The 26,296-nt window shown below is 36.9% G+C and overlaps 1 protein-coding gene and 1 long non-coding RNA gene across 3 annotated transcripts in view; one reads left to right on the forward strand and one right to left on the reverse strand.

Annotated features, from left to right (window-relative positions):
• LOC116165960 (zinc finger protein basonuclin-2-like) overlaps positions 1 to 26,296 on the forward strand; it is a 348,284-nt gene that overhangs the window by 85,955 nt on the left and 236,033 nt on the right. The gene's annotated exons all lie outside the window — the stretch shown is intronic.
• On the reverse strand, positions 10,555 to 16,725 carry LOC116165967. The gene is made up of 2 exons (XR_004144225.1): positions 15,776 to 16,725; positions 10,555 to 15,712 (listed from the first exon to the last, which is right to left on the reverse strand). It is a non-coding gene; the product is annotated as an uncharacterized LOC116165967 (long non-coding RNA).

Consider the following 26,296-nt stretch of genomic DNA (forward strand, 5'->3'; position numbering starts at 1 on the left):
GAAATCAGGATCTCGTCAGCAAAAAGTCGCCCTCGTAGGCAGAACGACGCTGTGAACAGATCCCTAGAGTAACCCATTAATATAGACACTAGTGCGGACAATTTTTGTCGTATAACCAATAACTATTTACAGTGCCTAATATTTTTCCTAAGTAACCCAATTTCAGAATTGAAATTTGAATTAAGGTCTTAAAATTTCCTGAGAAAATTAACGCCTTTAAGTATACACATTAAATATCTTTCTTGTAAATTTTGTTTGATCTGAAACAGCAGTAATTTATTCACTTATTGCAACCTTTAGATCGTTGAATGAGGGAGAATTATAGTCGTAATCGTTGCATTAGAGTCTGATGAAGATTCCAAAAAGCTCTTCTTGGTGAATCTTAAAAACTGTTGAAACCTCGAAGGCTATCTATGGTATAAAGAATACTTTGTCACGTTTAAACTTTATCCAAATGGAAGCCTAGGGCAATAATTATCATTTATGTTCAGCCCATTTATTTACGTGTCTATATCATAAGGTAATTTGAATACCACTTTAGTCAACGAAAACTAGTGACACTTTAACAAGAATAAATAGATGGAATTTCGATTGATGCGTCGTGCAGTTAATAGCGATAACCCCAATCCATATTGACTCAATTGTCGAACTTCCTTCAACTTTCCATTTTCTTCCCTCGTTACGCATACAATAAATTGCATAAAGTAATGAGGAATATGTATTTTGAAGATTCCTGTTAAAACGCTTTCCAATAAATTTTCTTTATCGGCCACTGTTACCCTTGGCTAGCCATGTATGTAGAAGTTATGCACAGTATAACTTATATGATGTGAGGCATTAACTCCTGTCTATTTCCATCAAAACATTTAATTGCTGCAAATAAATTTAAATTATATAGGACTATTTTTGCGGCGGTTATTAAAATTCACATTTGAAAACAAAACGGTATTCACGAAAAAGTGCACGTTGCGATCGCATTATATTTATAAACTGACCATATCACAAGTTATTAATATCACTTCCCGATGGCAGGGACTGTTTTAAACGCAACTCAAAATAAAGCTAATTGATTGAGGATAAGAAAGTGGGTAACTTTGATCCTGGTTCTCGTCAACTTTAGATTGCTTCTTTCAGTTTATCTGGCTAACGCACATGTCCCTGCTAACCGTCAATCTGTACTCTTAAAAACGCATTACACGCTTGAATTCCAGGACTAAAATACCCTTCTATATACTCACTGTCCATCATGGAAAGCTTACAACGAGGACAGATAAAACTCGTTTCACAATCCAATTTTCTTTCTTTAATTAAAATTAAGAATTTGGCGAAGAGCGTCTTTTAATATATAAGACGAGCGTAATATTTTAAGGGAAGGAGATTTAGTTTTAGTGAATACGTAAACAACTATATAATTTGTAGGGATTCGTGCTGTTTTCCGTTATTTTTATACTCATTACACGCGAGGCTTGTCATTCGTTTGAATAATTCGAAGAGAATTACCATATCAATATGACCTTTCTATACGTGTTCATGTGCCGTAATACCTAAGACATTTGTTTTCCCGTTTACGTATCTGAATAGTTTTTATGTTTTCTGTCATCGATAGTAGGGATGTCTTCCAAAGAGTGTAAATAATAATCGCATGTTATGCAGTTTCGCTGATTGATTTGCTGTTGCTCTCATTGCTTAGATCTGTAACCCATGTGACAGAATGGGTGAGCAAAGATATTTTCAAGATCGTTGTGGGGACCCTGAGACTGCAGTTAATTGTGTAGTTTTTAATCCGTTTAACTATATCGTAGTTGGCCCTATTGTAAAATTCGCATCTTTTAAGGGTTATCAGTCAGGATTTTGATTAATTTTAGTTCTTATAACCATAAGGCATGAGCGAGCAGTGGAAATATTGAGTGCCTGGCTATTTTTTTCCTTTTGACCTATCACACAATTGATGAGAACCCTATTCGTCATGATAAATTTATCACCCTGTGGTTTTTTCCTGGCCGTAAGCTTTACCACACATACTGCAATGTACAAAAGCACCCCCGGAAACTATCATGCATTTTAGACCCATCTACCCAAAAATTACTACGAGTAGTCTCGCACAGAGATGAAGCTACAAATAAGCATTGTTTTACATAATTAAATTAATCATTTTGTAATTTATGGGTATATTGTCGTTCGCCTTCATGGGTGTTAAGATGCGATATCGAAATTAGAAATTACTGGTCACGTTTCTAAATGTGGTTCGAGAACTTATTATCCTTGTCGTGAGAAACTGTGTGTGTTGTATGTGTAGAAGGAGAAACCTAATTACAGAAACGACCAACGTGATGACAAGACATTACGGCGACTGTCTTAAAGGACTTCTGAAGTTCGTCATTTGTTTTAATACTGAGTAATTACGATAAATGTGGTTAGTCCACAAAGTTGGATTGAGCTCGAGAACACATGCGAAAATATAACGGCAAACACAGACATGTAGTACAACTTCGGTGAGTAGAATTTGAATTCACATGACTCGTAAATTTACTAGTCGTACAATATACCTGGAGCTAATTGCTTAAGAAGCCATTTAGTTAGTTGCTTAATTAACTTAGCTAGTTTTGTGTCAGCCACGCTGGTTGTCCAGCCTATGTATTTACAACCACTAATCTTTACTGGTTGACCTAACGTATTGCATTTGTAATTTGCCATGAACTCATAATTTAAGATTGGCAACCTAAATGAATGAAGACAAATTTACTTATCAAGTTCATAAAGCGTCTACAAAGACGCGATTATTATCATTTAGATACAAATCTGCTTGTATAATAATAGTTAATGGTACAAGTAAACCTCAAGACATCGTTGTGTTTACCCAAGGAGCACAAACAATTTTCAATGTCCTTAGGCAAAACGCCCTTTGCAGGCGAGGACAAGTCGCTTTGACAGCTTCAGGGTAATTACACAGAGTGAGTAATGTTCAGACTACACCAATTATCTTTCTAAACTTCCCCTTCCTGATGCATTACTCTATACCTTACCCTATTTTGCAGCGGGAATGCTGATCCGGTGACAATTTCCTTAATTTATTTAATTTTCGTGCTCTCTTCTTCAACCTTTGATCATATTTTTTAATAGAGTGGCCTTAGAAAGAACTTGTAATTTTCTAGGATGGTAAATAACAGCAGCTGGTTTTCATCGAGTCTTTTCACATAGCAATCCGTATACCACTGCATATTAGATGTTTGTTAAAGTTTCTGAACAACAGAATGTTAGATAAGTAAATAAATACATATATTCACGTCTGGTTGCAATTACCACATAAATTATTAATGCGAAAATGGTATACTTTGCATTTTCATTTAAATTACGGTGTTTTTCTTCATTTCCCTCTTATCAGTCACGCACCGGCGTTTAGGTACCAAATCATTGTCGCCAAGGAGGCATAATCAAAACTTCATATCTGAATGACCTTATAATCCAAAAATTTATTGCGTCAAATGAAGCGACAAACCAATTGCAATTGATTTTATTGAATCACACGAAATTTCATTCCTTAGGGAATTATATAATTATATTTTAATTATTATACAATTTATTTTTAAAATTGTTCATTTTCCCTACAACGTTGGTAAATTTGGCGAGGTAATAAAGAGACTTGAAAAGTATGAAGCGACATTGTGACGTTCTGCGTCCTCCCCGCCCGCATAAACGGCCAGCTGGTTCAACCCCATCAATTTGGCCTCCCAAATTACAAAATGAAGACTTTTGAAATAGTGCTAGTATTGTGCTAAATTGTACTGATCTATAATAGTATATTGAAAGACAAGTGTTACAATGCGACCTATTGTAATACGACTATCTTGTGGCACGAGTGGCGACGCGAAGCGTAGCCACGAGTGTCCGCAAGATAGGAGTATTACAATAAAGCATTGTAACACGCGTTTTTCATACTATTTTTTCTATTTCGGTGCTTTAATTTAATTAAAAAAATCATTATCAGAACCTATAGGGAACATTAGAACTAACATGTTTTATGTTGGGAACACATTTTATGCCGTTAAGTTTTAGGTTGGCAGCGTAGTAAGACTGACATTTTGAAGTTCAAACATGGAAGTACCCAACAAAGTACTTACTTGTACTAACTAGTAACTGCCAACTTAAGAGATGAGTTACCAAAAAAAAAAACGACTATAATCACTGTCTTTGTACAACTGTTTTCGGCCGAAAACAGTTGTACAAAATCATCATTGTGACACCGAAATAGAAAAAATCAATTTTCTTCGAATTGAATTACGGGGGCCAATTTGACTTTCAGCTCTTCGGATTTTTTAAGGTAAAAATTCCACAACTACTTGAACGAGTTGTGCTCAATGCATATGGGATTGTGCCGTTCAAATTTTCGAAAATGGTCTTACGGTACACGGCAGTTCCTACGCTCAAAGCTCGGGAGCCAACTTGACTCCTATAGCCCACACGTTTTTTTAAAAGTACGGAATAAGCAATAATGACAATCCTTTTAAGTGAATTACATTTTCCTTTGTAGCAAAAACTACACCTTTTCGTAGTTAAATTCTACATAATTTCTTAATTAAAGTTAATTAAAAATTAAAAAGTTTTGGCCAACTTTCTATGATATGTATAATCAGATTGTACATGACAATACCTCTCTTTCACCTGCCTCTAAATTAAAATATTTACTTTTTTACTTAGAGGGTGAACTTCAAAGATTACCTACTTAACGGTTTGAAATTCCTGATGCAAATTATGTTTTGGCATATGGCAAGTTGACAAAACCTTACCAAAATAAACGTTACTTAGCAACAAATGCTATATTAACTGCATAATGGTAGTTACGTGCAAATGTGATTCGCCAAAAGAGCGAAACTTATTAAACACTTTTTTCGAAAATCTAGAAAGATTACATTTTTTAGCTTTTGAGGTGCATCCTAGTACTACTATTTACGGTTTAAATAACATGTCCTCGTTTTCTTCCAAGAGAGTCATTGCGTCATGGAGCTGAGAAATCTTACAGAACTTGTTTTTTCCTATGATACTATCATGGTACAAAGTGTCTCTTCAAATTTACCATTTTTTGACATAGTAAAAGGGGACTGGCATAATCTAAAAGGGTTGCAGTTAGCTGATGCAAATTACTTTTTTTCCAATTCAAGTGGCATCCTTATTCTGATAGTTTTTCTTATCAGTGCAGAGCTAGTGACGAAAAAATTGTTCAACCGATGTGTACTATCTGATCATTTGGACCCATTAGGTTTACTATGTCCTGTAGTACTATTTGCGAAAATAATTATGCAACAGAATTGGAAGGCTTCTTTCGATTGGAATTATCCATGACCCCTTTCAATTTCGAATTCTTGGATGCAACTCAGATCAGACCTTTCCCTGGAACTTTCTGAGTTTTCAAAAATTTTTACTCGTCGTGTTCTTGTAGACAATTACAATTTACAAAAGATGCACCCTTATACATTATTTCCTACCGAAACTTGAATTAACTGCAGCTAAATTATTATCAGATTTGATTCCTTCAGGTTACAATCCTGCAGATGCCTCCAGATGTCTTACACCTAGCGATCTTTTAACTCATGCGATATATGATGGTACGGACCACTCTTTCTTTCTTTGCCTAGACACGAGTGGTACGATAAGTACATACACTTGATCAATTAGAAATTCTTCTTCTTTAAAAAATACTTGCCTACTGCATTCGCGTTTTCACAAATATATTACGGGTGGTGGAGGAACAAATATTTTCTTACGAAGAGATGTCCACTTTTTGTGTGAAATCAAAGCTGTGCTTTGTACTCCAAATCTTCCAATCCCAACACTCTTACCCCGTTAACGCCTTCACATGTTCTTTCACTAGAACCCTTCATTCCTGAACTTGACTTGTTACATATTAAGGTCAATCGACTTTCACGATGGCAATTAACTCAAAAACTGCAACAGAATTTTGGAAAAGATACCTTCTTGAATATTTAAACACCTTTCAACAGCGTTATTAATGAATAAATTCTGTAATTGAAGTTAAGCTCAGCAATGCGCTCAGAAACGTGGCGAAATGTGCTTGTTGTATACTTGAAATATACAGCAGCAGATGCGCTTCCAACACGTTGGATGGCAAGGGATATTCTTTGAAGTAGGAAACTTTTAGCACGGATGTCTCCGGACCCTGTTATGAGGTTTCCAAAATGACAATGATGCCGCAACGCTGGTGACATCCCAAATGAGCTAGAGTGACTCCATCTGGTCGTTTGCCATCGTCGCGTGACAAACTCGAGTCTTCCTTTGCTAGATAAGCAGTGTAAACCGTGGTGCCTATTTACCTCTACGACTTTTCCACAGTTGCATCGGTTCTTTTAAAACGTCTTGCAGCCAAAGCGGAGAGCCATGCAGGTTTTAAAGTTTAGGAGACAATTTTCTAAAAAATGACGTAATTTGAAGACGATGTGATTTTATTTTTACTAGGCAACTGGGGAAGGGTGTCCCTTGTAGAGTAATCGAGCGTCTTGAAATTGCTTAATATCAAGTCCATCATTAATATTTTGAAATAATTGATTTTCAAATCAAGTCAAGTAAGTAATATGGAAAATCATCACTTGATGAATCACTAACCCAGATACTGGTAACAATCCAGGATTAGGCATGCGCTTAAAAATTGTATTTATCCCTTGGTGAATAATAATTTCTGCAGGCATTAAGTAAGCAAAAATATGTGTTATAACTAGGTGTAACGGGTAACGTGAAAAATTCGATTGAACTATTTGCAGCACTGCGACGACTTTACCAGTGGCTAGACGTTGAGGCAATATTTTTCAGAAAGGTCGTTGCCAGATATTCCTTTTTTGCATGGAATAAAACGTATGGACGTGACAAGACCCAGTTGACCAATTTTATGATAATCAATTTCAAATGGGATCGGATGCTGTGGGTTTTTTAATTTCATTTCGACATGGTCTGCTATATTTGGTCATCTTGTCATTTAGAAACTATATCTGCAGCTCATTCTCCTAAAGGATCCACCAATTAGAGGGATAAAGTAGTAGAAATTCGTGATTTTGATTTTAAAATTAAGCACGATGGGTGCATTGTTGTAAATCGAAAGACGAAATGATTAACTGCTCTGAACACATACCTACGTTTACCGATTTTCTAAAAAGAGCTCATTAATTTTGCAGAATCACGACAGTCACTCAGTCACGTCCCTTCAAACACTTAGTGGTTTTTTACTTCTGTCGTGTTCTAATATAGCTGACGAGAAAGCTGCGTTTGAAACAATTACAAGATTTAATTAAAACTGCGTTTAAACGTTGTCTGGTGGGAGTCATCTATCACCGAACGTGCATCTCTCTGTCGTAACATTCTTCCTGCGTTCGTTTGCATGACGGTGTTTATTTCGTCCTGACGAAAGTTAACTAAGTCCGAGACATCTGGTCTTATTCCTCTTCATATATATACAGACGTATTATTGCAACTCTCACGTCCACTCACCCTTTCCGTCAATCTAAGACAATATACACCATTGTAACAACCCTTCCAGCTGTCACTTGTCAACAAGAAATGCTTAGACTCCGTGGACTTCCTTAGCGCCTGTCACTTGGATATATCAAGAAATGAGGCAACGTTCAACCTGACAAGCAGGTACTAGATAGCCAATAACTTAAAGCTGTGATAGAATTTCTCTCGGTATTCTAACCCCAAATTACTCAACAAACTTAAAAATGTGCACTGGGTCTACACCCATAACCATTCGATTTTTATTTACCTATATAGTTTCCGTTCAGGAAAATTTGATTTTAGTTCGAAAATAGCGGACTGCGGACATTTAACCCAATCGGAACGCTTCACACATGCAAGTTACGATCTTTTGTCATACGTTTTTATTTGAATGAAATTTAACAGAACTCATTATCCTACGCTTATTCTAATTGAAGAACAAATTCAACATTTATAATTTAAATCGTAGTTCAGGTTTGCAGCCGTAAAATTATAATAATGAAACAGGAAACTTACTGACAATGTTTAAGGGTCTACAGTTTTGATTTTCACTATTGGCCCCATACTCCATTTCGCCTGAAAATGAATTGTATTTTAAGTGGAACTATATTTTTAGCATCTTAACACCTAATTTGTCTACAGGATAAAATGGAGGAGATTTAGAACTTCTTTACCAAGAATAAATATTGTAAAGCTCAATTTAACCTTCAGTTGTATTTGGAGTACGAAGCGCTGCGTTTTGCTTTACGACAGTAAAATTAGGTTGACTAATATGTAGTCCTAACCCTAAGGCCGGATGTCCACCGCATCGGAACGACCAAGATCGGTGCGATTTGAATCGCCCGATAAAGATCGCGCGCGTGTGCTCCTATTGAAGCCTGTCCAGTGTCCACAGGCTCGATTTTCGTCGGGACCGATCGAAATCGCAACCGACTATTTTCGCCCGACCCGACGTTCTTGAACGATAATTTGTCGGCAGTCGTGTGTCATAATAATCAAAAGTGCTGGTAATCTTTTTTCTACCGTCACACATCTTCTGTAATTGGTGTCCCTTTTGGCAATTAATGGTCGAGCAATGTCAGCCAAAGGAAAAAACTACTCTTGGACATACGATACATACATTTAAATTTGTGTTCATGATTTGCAAGTTCATGGGCACAAATGAAAGCACCTCTTATTCTTTTATTAGTTATGTACGGAAGAACCCAATAACTGTGGCGGCGAATTATCTTTCGCCTGTGGTACAAAAGCATGACAACTGCTTCACTTGACATTTTATTTAATGTCAACTGTCAACCCGATAAAAATCGTTCGAAAGGCGATCTTCCTATGGACATGAATTGCCAATTTTAGTCGGCCCGATCAATCTGGATACGACTACAGTTGGACCGATCTTCGTCGCCCCGATTCGGTGGACATCCGGCCTAAGAGTCGAAAAATGCGATTATAGGGCGTTTGATGATTAAACCGAGCCACTTTGTACATTTGTATATTGGACCAAAACAAACATTTTTAGAAGGAGAGTTATCCGCCCCCCTTTGGCAAGGGAGAGTGAGCCACTCCTAAAGGTGCATTTTCGTAGTTTTTAAACCTTTACAGGAAAACTACACCCTTTATTAAAAATGTGTAGTTACCCTTTTTTGTTCTCTATCGATTAGGTGTATTAGCTATTGTTCTCTAACCCATAAAACAAAACCTCAAAGTTTGTAAAAAAACGCCTTAGGGCTTAGAGGATGATTTGATTTCACCAAAACACTAAATATTTTCAAATATGTTCATCCAAAAGGAACTGTATTAAAAAAAATTTTGATTAACAAAGGTACGATAATTTTGGATACTTATGATTCGGGCATGTTAGATTATTACTGCAATAAATTTGGTGAAGATGTCATATATGCTGGTGCAGCACTGATAACAGATTGTTGTGCCTCGAACTTCTAAGACATTTTTTTTAATATCTGGAAACCGAATTAACAAGTTAAAAAGTCATTATGCAAACATAAATGACGCGAGCATATTTTCCTCTAAATATTATTAATGCTAGGACCGGGGAAAAAAACCGGTAGGCACATCGTTCTTTTTCAAATGAGCCGCCTATCGTCGAAGTCTATACAGTTTATTGAAAAATAGTGAATCGTATTATAATATAAACAAATTTTGAAACTGATTTGAGATTTGCTTTTATTCCAAATGCCTATGTATAAGATTTCATTTAAATGGTTTTGTAAATAAAGAAGTTCGCATTGCGCTTGCGCAAAACATTATTTTGAAAACATCGTTAATTTTACTTATATTCGTAGTGTTTACATATAAAGTTTCATTTAAATATCTTCATAAATAAAACAGTTAGCATTGCACATGCCTTAAACTAAATTTTTGACACTGCGCATACGCAAAACTAAAAAATATCGGTATGTACGGAATCCTTGGACCAAGTCTTTTCAAATAAGCCCCATCTCGTTTCAGTAGTGTAGAAGGAGTACGTGTGACGGACGGACGGGCTACAAAGTGCAGGCAAAAGCGATTTTTCACTTTGAGGAAAACACTTTGTTCCATTATTGGGTGGGATAATTTTAGCAATAAATGGAGAACGGCAAATTCCATATCAATGTATTACTGTGCCATAATATAAAAGTTCTTGTTCCGCCTCCAGCGACTGTACTTGTTTTTTTTTTAATCTTGTTCCCATCGAGATTACTGTTTGTTATTCCCGAACAAGGTGGCGCCTTCCCGACAGTCCGAATGGAGCGCCCTCCAGTGATTTTCCACGGCTACTGAGCCCCCCCCCCCTCGCGCCCTAAACTCCGCCACGACAAGGCAAGAACCCGTTCGAGGGGGAATGAGTTTAGGTCCGTTGTAGGCATTTTGTTGAAATTCCACTTTTGTCAGGACATCCCGGGTATCCAAATAGGGAAGCTGTGAGCTTTTTGAGCGTCATCCTGGACGATGTCCGGACATATTCCAAAAGGTCACTCTTAGTAATATAAATGTCTGGGTTTGGAGGGAAAACTGGTCTAATTTTACTGTACTAATTCCAAACGAAATAAAAGCGTTTCATTATTGGCAAAATTTATTGATTGTGCTTCCTTGCATGGATTAGATACTCGGATGTGTTGCCTCAGACGTTACCTAATTATTACATAGCTAAATTTAAATGACAATTAAATATAGTATATCGACGTTACACTGTTTCATTTTACAAGAATACGTTGGAAATACATATATACTTATAAGTAAATTATCATCTAATTTAATACAAGGATCGATTTGAGCTGTTATAGCCTAGTGGCATGCTTGATGAGTAGTTATGTTATAGTATTCTGAACAATTTTTACGATGAGTTATATTGTGCGCCCTACCCTACTATTATTTGAAGAGTTTCTGTGTAGTTTTAGCCTTTGAAGCTAGCTGGACGTAGTGGAGTGGAAGCCCTAATACTAGCATCGGTTTTTGTTAGTGTATAGTTCCTGAAAACTCGCCGATTGCACAATAGCCCAAAAAAGCATTTGGGGGAACCATTACTCCAGTGGTAATTTTAATAGAGTTATTTGAGTTGTAATTGTTGGTTGGGGTAAGAGCGTACATTATAATGATCTTCATCGTCTCCAACAACTGCAAAAGCTGCAACCCTTCGCTCACCGAATTTGAACACTGTGCATTTCGTTTCGCAAATTTCTTCTGTCAACGGCTATGTTCGGTACCTACCCTTCTCCAATTTGGACCCATGCTGCGCGTAGAGTTTCACGTGACGGTCCGAATTCACCTTTCGATTGATGTTTTTGTGGATCGATGGCATCGCCCAAGGCCTTATCGCTATTCCCCTGCCCATTCCCTTGCGTTATTCTGGCAGGAGACTTGACCATGTGCTACAGATCGGCATCTTCCACGTCTTCAACACCTACGGTATTTCACCGCTTGGTTGTTCTTAGTGGGGCGATTTTTTCCGTATCTGTTGACAGCGATAAATATTTCTCGAGTTAACGCAAAGACAATTTGACCATGTCGGTCATAAATTGGAATCAGTTTTTCATGTGTATCTGCATCGTTGAGAATTCCACAACTTGAAGATTTATTTCTTTTTTTCTTATTGTTAGAAATCTTCGGGTCGGATTTATTTTGACAAATACCGCTAATTACCAATGCTACAATGGTTTTTCGTCGCTTAGATTTCTTAGAGGGTTGGTTGGTGTTTGTGCTTTTATTACAATAGAAACTCTTCTGTTTGTCCAGTGGAAATTGTGCGTTAGCGTTCGGCTCAGGTTCCTCATTAACTTTTCCACGTTTTTGCAGGTGGATCAGCGACGCGCTTGGCATCTTCCTCAGTTTTTTGTGTAAGTATTTTTCGACGATGAGATATTTGGCATGGTGCTCTCTTAGTAAAATAGGTTGAAGCACAAATGTTCTTGTCTCCGGTTAACAAAACACGATTCTGGCCTGTATTCACAAATGCAGTAGGCGTGGTATTTGCCCCATCTGAGTATTTCGTCGACTGTTAGAGACTCTGTACATAGTCAGACTGTTTCTCAGAATCGTTGGCGCTGTTTTCTGTACAAACATGAGCGCACTATATCCATCTACACTATTTACTTATACTATTCCAGAATTGGTCTGAGAGGTATACGTGCTGACGTTCTCAATTGAAGATCGCTCGAACCGTTACGTGGATCCATAATTTGGGGCAATTGTTTCAGACGCACTCGCTTGCTCACACTTGAATGCGAGAGAGTTGAGAACGTGAATAATTTGACTAAGGGATTCACTTTCATCGGCGTCGAGTTCTTCGATAGTGGTTCAATAATTTTGTAACCACTTGTCGCTAGCGCTCGAATTTTTTGACGGCTCATCAAGATCGGGCACGGCTTCTGTGTTTTGTCTAAATCTTCATTGAGTATGGAATGTATAGGACCACGGTGCGTGTCCGTTAATTGTCAACTCTCCCATTGGATTGCGTTTAGTCATCAACGTCTCCAGATGAGTCTATTGCCACGTTCGTTTCTACTTCCAAGAAACTCGACTCAGTTTTGTGCTTCTTGCCTTGAAAATGCCTGGTCTTGATTTTTGGGTGATTTGTGGACAGACTATAGGATAGGTGATTTATTCGAATCATTGTTCGTTCGACCCATCCCTCATTAGAAAAGGCGTGGGAGAGGGATCGAACGAACAATGATTCGTACGGATTATTGTTCATTCGAAATATTGTTATATTGTTAGATACCGTCCTATTCTTTAAAGAGATGTAGTTTAAGTCTTATTACTTGTTCAGGTTCATTAATTTTGTTCATGTGAATTCCAACATAAGTAATAAGAATAATCATTTGCATAAAAAGCCATCGTCGTTGCGGAAAACGAGCTGCCTACAAATTACCCAACAATCAACATTAGTCATTTCCAAAGCAAGATGAACAAGACTGTGAATTGAGTTTAATTAATGATTCAATGGAAGTAAAAACAAAAAAAGCGAGAGATTGGACACATTGACGACGAAACGGAATCAAATGGGAGAATGGACAATTAACGGACACGCACTATGATCTTTCCACGCTCAACGATGATTTAGACAAAATACAGAAACAGTGCCCGATCTTGATAGTCTGTCAAAAAATTTGAGTGCTAACGACAAGTGATTACAAAGTCATTAAACAACTATTGAAAAACTCAATGCCGACGAAAGTGAATCACTTAGTCAAATGATTCACTTTCTCAACTCCCCTGCATTCAAGTGTGAACAAGCGAGTGCTTCTGAAATAATTGCTCCAAATTATAAAACCAAGGAACGGTTCGAGCAACTTTCAGTTGAGATGATCAGCAACACGTATACCTCTTAGACAAATTCGAAAATGTCACAAGTAGATAGTGTAAATGGAAATAGTGCGTACATGTCTGTACAGAAAAAGAGCGCCAAAAATTCTAAAAGAAACAGCCTGATCATGTACAGTGCCTCCAAAAGCAGTCGACGAAATACCCAAATGAGCGAATATCACGCGTACTGCATCTGTGAATACGGGCAAGAATCCCGTTCCGATAACCGAAGACAAGAGAATTTGTGCTAAAACCTATTCTACGTAGAGAGTACCATGCGAAATATCTAATTGTCGAAAAATATTTACCCAGAAAACTCAGAAAGATACCAAACGAGTCCCTGATCCACCTATAAAAACATCGAAAAATTAATGAGGAGTCTGAACCGAACGCGAACGAACCATTTCCACTGGGCAAACAGAAAACTTCCTATTGTAATAAAAGCAGAAACCCCAATCAACCCTTTAAGAAATCTAATCGACGGAAAACAATTGTATAATTGGTCATTAGTAGTATTTATCAAAATAAATCCGACCCGAAGATGCCTAACAATGAGAAAAAGAAGAAATAAATCTTTAAATTGTGGAATTCTCAATGATGTACATAAACATGGGAAACTGATTGCAAGTTACGACCGACATGGCAAAATTGCCTTTGCGTTAACCCTGGTGAAATATCTATCTCTCTCAAAAGATACGGAAAATGTCACCTCACCAAGAATAGTCAGGCGGTGAAATATCGTAGGTGTTAAAGACGTTGAAGATGCTAACCTGAAGCGCAGGGTCAAATCTCGGGCCAGAATAACGAAAGAGAATGAGCACGAGGTCAGCGGCAAAGCCTTGGGCGATGCAATCGAAACACAAAAACAAACATCAATCAAAAGATGAATATGAACCGCCACGTGAAAACTCCTTTGTTGGAATTGAAAATGCCATCCTGGCAAGGGTCCAAATTGGAGGAGGATGCCGAACATTGCTGACAGAAGAAATTTCCAAAACGAACTGCACGAGTAATTTTACAGAAAACTAGTAAATTTAGCGAGCAAAGGGTTGCAGATATTGCGTGTCAAACCACAACCACATCCCACGTTCACTCCCTCAAGGTTGTGGCAGACTTGCCGTTGTTTAGTCGCCTCTTACGACACGCAGTGCCCCTGCGGTAGGGTTATTCTTTCCCCGTCCCTACACGGGGAAAAATTTCGACCGAAACAATTACACTAAACGGACAAAGACAGGCTCCAGTTGCATAAAGAAAGAAGAACTGGGAACCTACTGCTTGCAGTGATTCAAAATTTAATTTAATTTAGAAATTTTTAAAAAATATAAAATAAAATTTTGGTTTTTGAAAAATGGGCTGCTGTGAAAAGGTTTGTGAAGTTTGCACTAATCATTTTAATGTATCCGTTAGTTTTTCAGTGGTCTTAATGGTATGCCAAAATCATCGAAATTATCTGTGTATGCAATTTCCAGTTTGGTACACTAATGGAAAACTAGACATAAATTAACGTTACCCTTATTTAATTCGTACTTCTAATTTTTGGTATTATAAAGTGAACTTTGGATATTTTATTTGTTTTTAAAAGTTAAATTAATTAATTATACCACTCAAAACAGTTTTAGTTTAAAATTAGTTGCATTTATATACTTATTGTTCATTCCCATTAGATATTGGGTTGTTTTCTAAATTTTCATCTGATCTCCTTCTTCTTCTGGTTCATTTAAATTGCTACACTTAAAGCACACCCATTTTTTGCAATTTAATAGTATCTGGTGTGAATGATTATCGTAATAATAAAGTGCGTGCTTACCCTTACCAACCAACAATGCCCATATTGCAATTTAATTGTTCAAATAACGGACCATACAGAAACTCTTCAGAGACAGGTAGAGGACATGTTCATTTGTCCCGGAAACGACAGCAAAAACACAATACATTACACTCATCAAACAGTTTACAAAATTACCTCCAGCACCAAACTTACGCAGAAATTATTACTACTAAATGTTAAAGCAAGTAGGTAAATTGACAACACATTATCAAAACACATCATGACCTTTTCTCAAACGTTCATAGTTTAACTTTCGCTCACCCTGTAAATTATCCTTCTGTCCAGCGGCGGAACATCTACTGTTGCCAGTTGTCGCGTATTGGTTTTACATTTGGCCTCGCTACTATCTGGTGTGTAATCACCACTACTTACAAGTGCACCAAGGGTTTGTATTCGCCAATGCAAGTACCGGATGTAGTTTTCATAGATTTGTCAGTACCTGTGATGCAAGACTGTCCCCATCTGGTGGAGCCACACTTCCTTGAGCCTCGTCCAACCTTGACCGCTACCTGCTTGATTTCGGTGTCTTGTAATTGCATCGTTATCTTCTGAGGACATCCATTTGAGCTTCCTTGCAGCGCTGCCAACCTGCAGACATATGTTATTTAGTCATCGTCAAATTTAGTTGAGCAGATGATTAAAATGACTCACCAGTTTACTCAGCTGCCCTGCTTGTATGATGGTAGTGGTTACCAACTCTCCTCTTTGATGACGCGGATGTTGGAGTGATCAAGGTGTGGATCAGTCGCGCTGGTCCTTCCCATAGCTTCGCCCGTTAGGTGCTCATTTGCTTCATGGCCACTTGGTCCCCAAGGATTTTTATTCACATTTGTCGGCAATTCCAAATTTCACATATTTGTTCACCCACTGGAAACTCTTTCTTCTTGAATGTCCCATACTCAGTCACTCCCATATTATCACTTTCGTCGAAATCATTCCCATCTACTACGTACTGGCATAGTGGGTTATTATTGATGTGACCCCTCCTCAACAATTTCCTTCATATTTCGTCGAGTCATCAATTTGTGATTGATTGATTCCATTAACAGTGTGTCACTCACCTGTTGCCAAAAATTGTGATTGAGTGATTGTAGAATATGGATTCTTTCTGGTACTGCTTGGTCCTCGTCTTCGTCTTTAAGGCCATACTCATCTACGTCGATTTTGCTTCGTTTTCGATTTTCGTATTAATGACATCACAACAATCAGATGTACCTATACTTTCCACAATTATTATTATTACATTTCATCCTTAACACGACCACCTTTTATCATTTGTGTTCAGTATAAAGTTAATTAAAATAAACGTACCGATTAGCAAATTCCTGTCTTATCGTTTGGCGTCATAGTCCAAAACACACAAGGAATTTCAGGGGAACATAAACTTCACTAGCGGTCCAACACTTAATTTGATTTTTATTTGATTATTAAAGAAACATTAAAACGCGCCCGTACTCGAAACACATCTTGACTTCACCTCAAGCATTCATAAATAAATGCAATTTGTACACGTCCTTTTTATTTGTATTTAGATTTTGCACCGTGTGCAATTTTTTGCACACGTCCACCCTTGCGATTCTAAGGTGACTTCACCAAGTGCACTTGCACACGTCCACCTTAATTACATCTAGATATGAACGTTACTCCATCAAGTGCACCGTGTGCAATTTTGTGCACACGTCCATCTTAATTGCATCTAGATTTAAACATGACTCCATCAAGTGTGCCGTGTGCAATTTTTTGCGCACGTCCAGCTTAATTGCATCTAGATGTAAACATGACTCCATCAAGTGTGCCGTGTGCAATTTTTTGCGCACGTCTACCTTAATTACATCTAGATTTTAACGTGACTCCATCAAGTGCATCGTGTGCAATTGTTTGCACACGTCCGCCCTAATTGCCTCAATATTTTAACGTGATAACATCAGGTGCACCGTGTGCAATTTTTTGCACACGGCCATCCTAATTGTATCAATTAACGTGACTCCATCAAGTGGGCCGTGCGCATTTTTTTTGCACACGTCCACTTTAATTGCATCTAGGTCGCTCCGTCATCAGCGCATGCGTTTTCGCTCAATAATCAAGTCAATGATCGTCGAAGCAAAAAATAGAAGAAGAAAGGTAAACAGTGCGAAAACCAGTGTGCGGTAAATTCGCCCCGGTGCATTTTCATCCGGAATAATCGCCCCCAGGAAGATTCGCCACCGAAAGATTCACTCTCACCAAAATTGGATGTCACTATCACTGTCATATATTTGGGTCAAATTTCTTTAGAGAAAAGTATCCCGAAAGCAAATTTTCGTGAGCGGATGCATGGGGGTGAGTTTTGCACAACTCGATTTTACTGGGGATGAAAATACCCAAGCGATCCTTTAGCTGGCGGATATTCTGGGGCAGCTTTCGTTACCACCAGCACTAATTACCAGAGCGAGTATTCCATGAAGAATTTACCGAATATCGTATCAAATACAAAAGTTGCCGTTTCCCATATGCACTTATAGACTCAATTACGAATTACGAGAACTGCAAATTGTTGCGATAATCGTCACCATGGATATTAAACGATGTGTAACCCTAAAACCTGACTAAATTCAACAGCGGAATTAACCGTTTTAAGCAATTATACCTACCAAAAGAGCGTTATCTCTTTGGATGGAATTTATCGGGGGCGAATATTCTTAACGGTAAAGTATGGCAGGGAGGTGAAATTTCACTGTTTCAATCCTTTGGTTTTCCTGTGGTTCATTTTCCTTTGAGTTCCTAGTAAGAGGCAGGCAAATATTCTGACGACGAATATCTTTGTGGGTGAATCTTCCGGAGATGTTTTATTTTTATTTTATTTTATTATCCCTCTCTGTGTTTTCCGGAGCGTGAACTTGTAAATGGGAAATGGCAAAATACGAAAAGCATTTTTAGAGAGAGAGAGATCTACTTACGGGACACAAAAACAATATAAGATTTCTAACACATGTTACACCAGCCATTCCTTATGAAGATCAAAAACGATTAGCTCATGGCCTTAAAACATTGGAACAGTAGGGTATTTTTCTATTTCTATTGTTGCTGTTAAAATAAAATAAAAACGCCGTTTAAAAATAATATTTCCGGAAACGAGTAGTTCTTGAATTTTAAAAAAAGGCACAATCTAAGCCTCAAGCTGTTAAGTTTTCAAGAAAAAATGGCAGATCCTTTTATTATCAATGGTTATGTATATATTGGACAAAACTCTTGACTGATTTAAATCTCCACCACAGGAACCTTGATGAATCGCCCTTGTCACACGATTCTCATAAAATAAAAGCCGATGAAGTAAAAGGAAAAGCAAGTTCGCGAACTACTTTTGGGCCACGTAAACCAAGCACCACAATGTTATCGGCCGTTTCTGCTCCTCCTCTTATAATATTTAAGGGAAAGAATGTGCGGATCTCTTGATTGCTAGAAAAAGAAAAATGCTCCCCGGGAACTATCCACCCAGCTGGATGCAGACAAATATTTGTTACCTATACTTTTCTTTTAATTTATAATTAACAGTATATGATGACGACAGTGAAAATTTCAGGTGACAATCATATATGCTCAAAATCCTTACAAATCACCTCTCCCCTAACAATAATAATAAACTTCATAACACCGTATACCTACACCAAATCAAAACCTTTCTTCTAACAAACCTCTCATACTTACTAAATGGACCGTAACGTTCGTACGTTGTAAACTAATCCAGAAAAAATACCGACATTTTAAAGTTATAACAAATATGAGAAATCAAGGCCCAAAATTGAACTAATTGAAATATCGGCCACACTTACCCAAGTTTGCCTTAATCAGTAGGATCATAGAAATGCTACCAAACGAATGATAGAGAAATCACAAAATGACGAAAAAGAAACGAATTCCCGACAGTTACTAACAGTAAATCTCATTTATACATAACCAAAGCGATTTAAACTAAACGTAAATTTACAGAGTAAGGTTTAAAGCAATTAACACACTGCCCGATGTCCAAATGAAATTTTTTAGGAGGCTGAAGTGAAGGACACAAAATGTATGACTTCAGATAGATAGATTACATAAAAAATATAAATAAAAGCCAACCGAAATTACAATAAGCCATATAATTAGTGCGTATAAAGAGAATAAAGGATATTTCCCCCGTCAATGTCAATAAAATCAGTCTATTTTTAACGAAGTGTAGGTACTATAATTGCGAAATGTAATAGACGGTGAGTCTGTATGTCGGAAGCTGCAAGTGCCTGCAATCAAAGTCTTCAGCTTTGATAGTTCTCCTTTCTGTTCGATTTCGTATCTCTGTCTGTCTTACAGAATTGTAACGTGGCGAATTTGGAGAAGGCCTATTTCTTACACGCAATACCAATATGCATTCTTTTTTCGAAAAATCAACGGTTTACGTCACGACCGAAGGTAAGTCACGATTTTCAAGCATAAACAGGAGGAGAAGTTGCATTAAGCTTTGATGAACTCTGTAATATGCAACGCTTACTAATAATACATGATAATAAGAATCTCCTTGCTAATGTTACGCCTGTTTGTATAAAAAAACTCAAAATGTAAATTATAGGTCATAATTATTTATTCACGTCGGTGTATCCGGAGTGACTTAACGTTTTATAAACGTGATAAAGAAACAATAGCTGAATCACATCTTAAATTGTCATTTTTTAGAAAGGCGTTCAGAAAATGACATAATTTAAAAGAGTTGCGAAGTCATCCTGTCTGAATAGTTACGACCAGGAACTGCCTCTTGGATGCGAATTAAATTTTCCAACTGACATATTAAATAAGTTATATATAGTCTTGTCGCCATATATTTTTATAAAACCAATTTGAATTTTCAACGACCCGAAACACCAACTTCACCAATGCGTTTGCCGCTTAAAAATTTCCTTTTTTTCAATAAGGGTAGATTTTCCCTTTAAGAGAATATCCAACCAAGCGTTTCGCGTCTATTCGTGTTTAGCTTACCCCCGTTTTGATAAATAGCCACTTTTCAGTGTCAAAGAAGTGTCTTGTTTGAATATCGTGAGGCTGAGGTCTTTATAGTGTCGTCTCATTTCAAGACATTAACAAAATTCTAGCAGCCCTGAAAAACGATCCTATTGTTTGTTTACAATATCAATAATTGTATCACTTGCAAATTGATAAACCATCGTTACTCTTACCACCGGAACACGCTGCGTCTGCTCTCAGCGCCAGTATAACGTTTGTGAGAAAAAATAATAAAAATAAATATAACATTTTCGGTGTCTCGCCCCGACCAGTTGAGATCAATAGTAAAAATTAGTGCATTGCAAGATTTCCATTTTGGTGATGATGTGCCTCCAGAGAAAAGTCTATACGCAACAGGTTTATTATATCTACAGCAAAAAATTGCCACAAAATGGGAATATTTACAATAAGTTACTAACTTTAGGTGCACTCTTTGCTGACATATATGGTATTTCATTGCCATCTACAGCAGAATCAAAATGATTTTCGTTGCACTTATTTTTTCGCAAACATAATAAATGAGCCTAGGTTTGTCATGTGGCAACAATTTCCACAGAACTACGGTATTAAAACATTTTAATTTTGGGGATCGTGAGACCCAGTTATAACATTTTGGATATCTATGCATTACGGCTTGAGAATCAAAATTTGCATTATGCGCAAAATAAGCTCAAGAATAAGGTATTACACATTTTCACCTTTTAAATTAGCTATTTTCCCTTTCGATTTAGGGGAACGTGTTTTTGTCGTTAATCACAAATTTCATTCTATTACGCTTATTTTAATTTATGTTGCGTACATGGGGTAAAAGTGGGAGAGAAATCGTTGCTGCTAAAAAGCAAATCTAATAACATGGAGGGTTCACATAATTGGAAAAGAAGGTGCAACTCACTAGGTCAAAATAGGCGTTCTTAAGTATACAAGCGATCGATATTTCCGTCCTCGGTGTACGGTAAATTTTCATAAGAATTGACAAAGTTTAATTACAAGTTTTCGTAAGAGCGGCGAATAAATCCATCCCCTATTTTATAAGCCGGAAACCGTGTTTCTCATAACTCAGGGTTTGTTAACCCTCAATACAAATTCTAGCACGGCGGTATAAAAGCTGTGACATATTGATATCGCATTTAGATGCCAATAAAAAATACCGCAAAGTGTTTCATAATGTATCTCACTTGTTACTGTTTTAGGGCATAGGATCTTGATACATTGGTAAAGGGAAATAAGGGTGAATTGGGAGGTCGATGCGATCTACTCTCAATCATGGCTATTTTTCCCTAGCTGCACGTTTGGCGGTTAAGAGATTCCATCATTCCGATCAGTGTGGCACTCCTGAGGGCCGTCGTAGTCACAGGTGAAAGATGCCAATGGCATCCTGAATAGACAAGCAGGCCCCTGTTCAACAAGAGACTACTTTCTTTTCACTTATGCAAAAAAAGCTTATTTTCGACTAATTTCGGCATTCGATAATTTAAGAAGAAAAAAACGGTTGCCTCTTAATTGTTCCTTAAATCAATGTACAAAAGAAATACCCACTTTCAAGGTACGTGGTGGTAAGGTCGTCGTTATTTTAGATGTGGCCCATCAAATATAATGATCTATTGTTTCAGTTACGTAAATATTACGTAATATCGTCGTGCTTTGATTATTATTTCAAATTACTGACCTTCTAGACGAAACATACTTCCCCGATTTAGAGTTACCTTTATTTACAAACATGGATCTTATTTACGAATCCCACTTTAAATATTTATACTACAAAGATTATGTAATAAATTAACGTGAACGAGATGTTTACATTCGAATGGGATCAAAAATTAGTGTCTAATTTTAACATCACTCAATGTAAAGTACAGTTAATGAACTCTAACAAAAGGCAATTATAATGCCTTTGCAAGATGAACACGATGGATAACGTATAAACCACCAACCCAGAGACAATTTAAATCTTCCGTGAACAAGGGAGACAGGCCAAAGGTCACGCCATCGCCCACTAAATCTGCACTACAACCCATTATGAGGGCCGAAACGATGGACCCCCTACATGCAACGTGTTGTCTCAACTTCATTCTCGAGTTACTGCCGGATTCTTAATATATAAAACTGTAAATGAAGATGTTTTTTATTTCCTTTTCAAATACTCGTTTGCTTTTGAAACCGACGAACGCCGTTAAAATACTAATTAAGGTTACTGCGTTTTATTAAGTAACTACAAAAAAACTTCGCCGTGCAAATTTCGCATTTTGTCTACTTTCGAGTCTGGAGGCTTTGATTTCATTTTGGAAATTATTCATTCTTTTTAAGATTTCAGTTCACTTCAACCGACGTCTCTGAAACTCTTTGGATGTTCAATAATTAATAAGTTTTTTGTTAATTATTTTATTAGTAAAGTAAAAGTTGTGTGTATGTACTTACGGGTAACGGGGTATCGTTGTAGTGAGATCGAAAATTATGCCGTGATGTATGTGGATTATTATTTTGCTGTGGCAAACTTCAGCCGTCACAATCGATATTCAGCAAAGTGAATTTTTTAAATGAAATCCTGCTTTTTTAAATTTTTGGTAACAACGCTTCCGTTAACAACAATAAAACTACCAGCAGTGCGGACTTCACTACGGTTGAATCTAAAACAAGTAGATTATCTATAAATTTTCCGGTAGTTCTAAATTTTTGATATGTTGTCTAACATTATAGTGTTTAAAATTCAAAATGTAGCTGTTAATTTTCTACTTTTTGCATCAACTCCCAATTACGTTCTTACGGTGTCATTATGTACTCTGTCCCTGCGAGTTATTAAGGATCCTCAGATCCTTTATAGTTTTGTATTGTCGTCCGTCCGTCCGTCCGTCCGTCCGTCCGTCCGTCCGTGTGCGCTCTAACTCTTTTTAAAAGTGGCCGATTGTGTTGAAATTTGGTATACGGGTACGTTGGACATTAAGAACGGACGCTATTGATTTTCAGGAAGCTGGTTCAACAGGAACAAAAGTTATACGACTTCGAGTGAATCGGGAACAGGAAAAACTGCGAACTCAATATAATAGAAATCAACATATTTCATTCCCTAGGTCATGTATCGAGTTCGGACTTTCGCTAGATTATTCCCTATGACTCTTAGATGTGTAACAATTCAATATAACTCTTCTCTGTGGTCTCGGTCAAAAGTTTTAGAGCATAATGTACCCAAAATTATTCTTTACACATGAATTTAGAGTTGTAAAAGCTTTCAAACGCATTATCTTGATGCTGAAAGAGTTGATAACGTGCACGTTTGATAACCGCATGTGTGTGATTAAAAAATGTTAAATTATTTTTCTGAGGCCACATGGATTTTGATCAAAATATGTCAAAATCGTTAATTATGCACCAAGATCGTTGGGAAAAAGACTACGCGCATTATCTCAATGCCCAAGACATAAATTTGATGCATTTTTGGCGACCACGTGGATTTTGATCAAAACATGTCAAAATCGTTATTTTATGCACCAAGATCGTTGGGAAAAGACTAGGCGCATTATCTCAATGCCCAAGACATGAATTTGATGCATTTTTGGCGACCACGTGGATTTTGATCAAAACGTGTCAAAATCGTTATTTATGCACCAAGAGCGTTGGGAAAAAGACTAAGCGCATTATCTCAATGCCCAAGACATGAATTTGATGAATTTTTGGCGAAAACGTGGATTTTGATCAAAACATGTCAAAATCGTTATTTATGCACCAAGATCGTTGGGAAAAAGATCAAGAGCATTATCTCAATGATCTAAACATGAATTTGATCTATTTCTATGGACCACATGGATTTTGATCAAAACATGTCAAAATCGTTATTTATGCACCAAGATCGTTGGGAAAAAAACCAAGAGCATTATCTCAAAGCCCAAGATATGAATTTGATGCATTTTTGTTAACTATAAAATGTATTTTGTAAGATTAAAATAAATTGTCGTTAAAAGTGATTGTAATACTGAGGATCCTTCGATATTTCGTTGTATCGGTTTATTCCTTTTAGGCTCCTGAGGTGCTCCTGAGGTATTTCATCTCCATAGCCTGAATCATGCTCTTTAGTGCTGTATTCAATTTCCAGGTCTCAGTTCCTAACAGAAGTATTGGCCTATATATTGTTCTGTACACTACCATCTTTGTTCCTTTACTAATTTCCCTACTCCGCAGAAAGTTTTTACTTAACAAATGGTATAGTCAGGCAGCACTGCTAATTCTATTATCCACCTTAACGTCAACATCAATCTCTTTGGATTGGCACTTAGTATTTATATACATTCACTTGTTCAATATTTTGTTGGTCCAGTTGTAAATGAGTGATTTTGTATGTTTATTTTTATGTTACTTTTCGGTAATTCTCCTCCATGTTTCCAAGTTTGTTTTTAGTCCATTTTCATTTTTTGCACATATTAAGTTGTCTGCAAAAAGACACTCCGGAAGTTCCACTGTTCTCTGTTGACTATACTCCACTGTCACTTTTTAGTGCACTTTCACTTTCAAAAAATAAAAAGTGCACTTTTGCGCTCCTTATGTCTGTCTGCCTGAGTCACAAAGGCTCCGGAACTACACTACTTACAGACTTGGTTTTGGCGTCATTCGATCAGAAATTAAAAATTATTTCATGTTTGTACGTTATAGAATGAAATGTCCATAAGGGCTATTAAAACCGAAAAAATAAATTTGAATAATTTATTTATTTATTTTATTTTATTTGTAATAGTGTTTGTGGACATTAGTAATGGCATCACAAGCAGAGATGACAGATTAGAATATATGTTTCATCTGCAATAAGGATCTGGAAGGAGTCCCGTCCTGTACATACTTTTTGTAAATCAGCTAAAAAAGTGCAAGTAGCGTAATTTTCTGCGATCTCATCAGACTCTTCAGTAAGGTTCATTTTTTGGTCGATTTCAGACAAGTGGACTTTTTTTATATTTTAGAAGCTATATTTCTTGGTGGTTTTTCCACTGTACCTCTTAATATTATCAAAGTAGCATGATTTTTCTCAGTAGCTCTGATGCTATAATCTTTCATAAATGTGTATTTTTCGGTCGACCTAAAACAAGTTGGCATTCCATCATAGCGTCAAGACTATACCTTTTTCGTATTTTTTTAAAATTTTTATTTTGGTCTTTATTTATGAGTGGGCGGGGATTCAGCCAAGGCTGCTCTAGCAACCCAATCCACTGTACATTTACAAATATCCATGCCTGAACCCGGATTCGAACCAAATTGATTGAACGAAATTAATCGTCTAAGGAAAATTCTATGAGACAAAATTCAATTTTTATTTCCCATTATGCTCGTAATTTATTGACCAAAGTTTAAGAAATTGGTGTTGATCAGAATGTTGTCAAAACTGCGGCAATGGAATTTTACAGAAAGGGTGTTTTCATTAATGAAAAAAATATGGACCAGCGAAAAAACTTAACAGACCGGACATTACACTTTTTTGCTAATTTTTATAAATAAATATCACCTAGAAGAATATTTGCAGTTTTTAATTAATTAATTTATCTTTGGTGACTAGTAATTTGATTAGAAAGGCAATTAAAAATTACGATTAGGGAATGCAATACCGGGATTGCGGGATCCCGAAATACCGGGATCCCGCAGCATTTTTGCGAGATTAATCCCGCACATAAATGGAGCGGGATCCCGCGGAATTTGCGGGACTGAGGAATTTGTCGACCAAGGGGACGACTGTGTTTACTTTGTTAATGAAACTGATAACGGCGAATTATTTTTTTAAATAATAAATTGTTAAACTTTTTTCGTTAAAAATGTACTATGATTTTTGAGGCACTTTAGAAGAGTTTTTGTGCTTTACAGGTAAGGTTTTTTTGAGTTCGGTTAGTTCGGTAGTTAGGCCGAAGGTACTTTTTTGTTAAATATTGTGATAATTAGCGATTTATTTTAATACAGAAGTTAACCGTACAGAATTGCTTTTTTGCCAATTTATTTAAAGTTTTGCGAGATCCCGCAAATTCCGGGATCCCGCGGGATTAACATCTAACAATCCCGCAAATACCGGGATTGAGATTTTGCTGCGGGATTGCACCAAAATTTCTCGAGAAAACACTTTTTCTTATTAATTTTGGTGCGTAGAATCCAAAACAAATCGTACTTTTTCGATCAGACTTCTCAATAAAAAGTTATAGACTA

This window comes from Photinus pyralis, unplaced genomic scaffold (genome assembly GCF_008802855.1).
Source record: "Photinus pyralis isolate 1611_PpyrPB1 unplaced genomic scaffold, Ppyr1.3 Ppyr1.4_LG3a, whole genome shotgun sequence".
Taxonomy (NCBI): domain Eukaryota; kingdom Metazoa; phylum Arthropoda; class Insecta; order Coleoptera; family Lampyridae; genus Photinus; species Photinus pyralis.